General features: G+C 44.0%; 1 long non-coding RNA gene across 1 annotated transcript; it reads left to right on the top strand.

Moving 5' to 3' along the window:
- The first annotated feature begins 1,166 nt into the window (after positions 1–1,166).
- Positions 1,167–3,372, top strand: LOC125483545. Its single transcript, XR_007262491.1, has 2 exons — positions 1,167–1,293; positions 2,694–3,372. It is a non-coding gene; the product is annotated as an uncharacterized LOC125483545 (long non-coding RNA).
- The last annotated feature ends 1,330 nt before the right edge of the window (positions 3,373–4,702 follow it).

Here is a 4,702-nt window from a genome sequence, read left to right on the forward strand (position 1 = left end):
CAGTTTCCTTTCCTATAGTACATTAGGGAAGCAGATGGGTTTTTCAACATTTTGTGGTTAACCCGTTCAGGTATGTTATTAAACCCTACTGCAGTGGATGGGACTTGAACCTCTTGTCTCAGAGGTAGGAAAGCTACCCCAAGAACCCTTGAATTTTTACAACAATGAATGACCAGATTTATTAATTTAATTTAAATTCCACCATCGGCTCTGATGGGATTTGAACCCAAGTCTGTTTTGAGCATTGGGCAGGTCCTCTGGATTACTGGTCCAGTGACATTTCCATTGTGATAGTTATAGATGAGATAGAAATTTGAAAAGGCAGAAACAGGGAAGATCCTGCCTTTAGATCATGCCTCTGACTGAGCACTAGGGGGCAACACAACAGTGGAAAATGTACGCAGCAAGATCCCATAATGGGACTCTCAAGGGATAAATGAAAGCAGAGAGCTTGCAAAACTACGTAGGCAAAAGGGAGTTGGAGAAAGTATAAAGATTAGTGCGTACAGTAGTTAATGCTCAAGTATATAGTAAATAAATTGAACAAAATAACTGGGGAAAGATGCATTAAAGATAAGGGGAGTTTAAGGATATAGGGGAACTCTGCCAATGTAACAAACTCATGGTCTGTTTAACATGTACCTTCCCCGGCAATAACTTCTTCCTTTATTCTCTCCCTCTAAGGCTCCTAGTCTCGCCTAACTTGCCCGCTGCGCCCTGTGCTTTTCTCTCAGACCTTTGCATCCTGCTTCTCCCTCAGTCTCTCCCCCACCTTCCCGCTGTGGAAATGGGCAGGTGCTCTTGGGGACGTGTTCCTCCTGTTACAACTCACCTCGCACTTAGAGAATCTACCGTCAGAGCAAGTTCCAATATTAACCAGCTCCCTCCCATCTTTTGCAGGGGTGGTTCGGGTTTTGCATATAGACATTCTCTCTCTCTCCCCACCCCCCCACCAAAAAAAGGCTAATGAGCGCTAATAACCTCCTGGTAGTGTCAATATTTAATCTCAGTGCCTGACAGGTGCACCTGTTAGGAACTGCTCTCCAGCACAGATGCCAGTGAAATCCAGTCTCCTGACACTCCTTTTGTCTCTTCGCCAGTGATAAACCGCTAAGGGGTGGGAAGGGGAAGGGTGTGGGGGGGGGTGCTGCTTTATAAGGGGCGGCTGGACTCTCAGACGAAGCCAGTCCCCGTGGCCTCTGCGCGACCGGTCTCCCAGCGCAGGTGAGTTCGGTTTGAACGCTACCTGCAAGATCAATTGCCTACGTGTCACTTAGAGACACCCGAATGCAGGTAAGAGCCATCTGTCGTCTCTGAAACTTCGCAAACTCGGGGCGGGGGGGGGGGATTTGCAATCGAAGTAAGGTTGATCTTAATTTCAGTGCAACAAAATATGTTTTGGTTTGCATGCGTGCAATTTCAATGCCAAATAATATTATGTGGGTTGCATTCTGGCAACCTTAATGTAAAATACTTTCTTTTTGGATTGTATGTGTGCAATTTCAATGCCAAATAATATTTTTTGGGTTGCATTCGTGCAATTTCAATGCCAAATAATACTCTGGAAAAGCAAGTCGACGTTTTTAAATTAACTTCTCCGCCCTCCCCCCTTTTGTAAGGCTGGAAAATAAAACACCGAGTCGGGTAGCATCTGTGGGACAAACATCTCCTCATCGGACAAGTATTTTGTTCTGCCTTTTCATGTTTTATTTTTGCAGCTATTGGAAATCTGAAGCGTGTTGCTTTTGCAACCTTTCTCTCTACATCTTTTGCATCGACTGGATTTCCATAAGCTTCTTAAAGAAAGTTCGCTGCAGAATTTGAGACTTGCTAACAGTGTGGGAAAAACAAGGTGTAGAGCTGGATGAACACAGCAGGCCAAGCAGCATCAGAGGAACAGGAAGGCTGACGTTTCGGGCCTAGACCCTTCTTCAGTAAAAAAAATTGGGAATAACAATGTGGGAAGGCATTTTGAGGGGAGAAAAACACTGCTGAATGTCCCCGGCGACTTGCCATTAAATTGAAAAGCGTGATATTTCCGGATGTGTGGGTGTGTATTATATAAATATTAAACATCTCCAGAACAATATACCACCATCTGTAAACAAACCAATTTTATTTCGGATGGGTGGGGTCACTTTTTAAAGGTAAAGTTCTGAAAGAATTGGGGACGAGTCAGTTTCAGAGCAGATATTTCAAATGGAATGAGTTGAGGGAATAGGATATGGAGTCTGTCTCGTAGTCCCTCGAATAAAATTGTTGCAATAACATTTTTTTGATGTCATTGAAACTCAGTCAACGGCTGAAGATTTATGATCGCTGTGACACAACTCATGGGTCGAGCGCCTCTTTAAGGCTGTTACTTTAATCTTCTAAAGTATGTACCGAACTTTCAATTTTTCTTTTCTGAAAATAATTTCTGAAAATTGCCCATTTTTGGTTACGTGTCTCCACCTGGATTCGAACCTGATCCACTGTAACCACCTCAGCCCTTCCCTTTCAACTTGCATTAGGATCATTTCCGTAACGTGAAGGCTCAAAGGCAGTTTTGTTTTCTGGGGAAGGTGAGAAAGAGGGGGAATGCGTAAAAACGGTGAAAATTTGAAACTGGTTTTAAACAATATACTTCGGGGTATCTTGCCTCGTTTCAGAATAAAGTAAACCTAAACTCTTGTCACTCTCTCTGTGTGTAGTTAAAAGGATTGTGATCAAACAGGGGCATTCAGCGCACCCCCCACCTCTCTGCCCTCCCTCTACAAAAGCCACGTCAGGAAAAGGAAGAGGAACACTTCAATGACCCGGGACAGTGGTGGGTCAGACACGGGACAGCTCAAGTTATAGATCCTGCAGAAGGCGGATGGAAGGATCTCCGGGAGACTGAAAGATTCCCTCGCCTCTCTCTCTTTCTCGCTGTTAATAGCTGGACGTTTATCCCCTCTCCTGGAAGCGTCTAGAGGAACCGAGCAAACTCTACCCCTGCCTGACGCCGAGCCAAACAAACAATACCTGTTGTAAAAGTTTTGTTCGTTCGGCTCGCGTTACGCAGGGGTGGTATATCTGCGGAGAAACCCCCCCCCCCCCAACACTTCCCTCCACCTCCCATGACCTTGCAGAGAATTGACCCTTGTACACACCAACCTTCCTACAAACCCAGCGATGGATGCTGAGTGGCAATGGATCTCGTGAAATGTCTTCACCACCTCAACAAGGTGACTGATCCCATATGTTCCATAACTTTTTCCATAACATAGCTTTTAAAGAAAGGGTCCTACCTTGTAAGACGATCAAAGTTGTACTGGGAAACGACTGGAATAGATTACAAATGTGATTGTGTTTCTTTTTCTTAAAAAAAAATAAACTTGGCAAATGTTGTCTTTTGTGCGAACTAGTGGAATAAACGAAAACCCCTTCCGAATTCCTTGTGTCTAGATGGAGTTGGCAAGACTGGAATTGTACAGGATCACAATTGTGAATAACCACTAGGTGTTTGGGGAGTTAGATCAATAAGACCGTATAATGTAGGAGCAGAAGAAGACCATTCAGCCCATTGATTCTGCTCTGATAATCCTCAGCTCCAGTTTCCTGCCATTCCCTGTTTCCAGAACCTGACCATTTCCAATTTTTGTTTTATTTTCTGGTTGGGCATATTCCCTGTTTAGAGCTGTTCCCCTCCCTGTTTTAGGAAATTGTACCATAATCCTTGATTGTGGCCTGACTTGTTCTGGATTCTGACCAGGCTGGTCCAATTTCCCTGTTTTTTTTTGGACCTGGCTCATACTCCTGGTTTTGAACTGGGCACAACCCCCTATTTTGGGATCATCTGAATGTGCTGAAAAGCTTTGACTGGACCTGTTTAGAGATTATGCCAACTGCTTCAGTTTTTAAACAAAATGCCTCTATGGGATGTGGATGTCATCGGCTGGGTCAGCATTTATTGCTAATCCCTAATTGTTCAGAGGGCAACTGAGGGAGTCATTTGGTTGTGGGTCTGGAGTCCCCCATAAACCAGACCAGGTAAGGATGGCAGATTAGTGAACCAGCTTTTTATGACAATCAACATTACTTAGTTATTCACCATTCCTGATTTTGAATTCAATTCAAATTTCATTATCTACTGTTGTAGGATTCGAACCCCTGTCTCCCCAGAACATTAGCTTCTTGATTGATGGTTCACTCATATTACCACTGTGCCTGTATATCCCGTAAAATTCAAACTCCTAACTTGCTCATTTCAGTCTAGGGACCAAAAGCACAGGCTTAGCAGCAGCCTACTAGCTTAGGATAGTGCATGGGGGAGGAGCACTGACTACCCTTATAGACTCCCAAATCCCAGTGATGGATGTAAGACACCAGGCCCCATTGATGACCTGGTTCAATTCAATGAGCAATTGGAACCCAGTGCATTCAGGGATTTGTGTGGCCCCAGGTATCAACAATTGCAATGTGTATTGATCTAGTGCTTCCAACATGGTAAAGTTGGAAGGCACCTCACTGGGCTGTGATCAAGCAACATTTGACATTGAGTCACATTAAGAAATGTCAACGCTGGATGGATTGTCCAAGAGGTAAGGTGTGTGTTAAAGGAGATAGGGACAGAAGGGATTTTGGAACTTAGAGCCTAGGTGGGGTGGTATTGAAAGCCAGAGAAGTGCAGCACCTTTAAATACTTGCAGATAATAGGTTAATAATGAGTAATATTGGA

The sequence above is a fragment of the Rhincodon typus genome, chromosome 7 (assembly GCF_021869965.1).
Source record: "Rhincodon typus isolate 14 chromosome 7, sRhiTyp1.1, whole genome shotgun sequence".
NCBI classification, from domain to species: Eukaryota; Metazoa; Chordata; class Chondrichthyes; order Orectolobiformes; family Rhincodontidae; genus Rhincodon; species Rhincodon typus.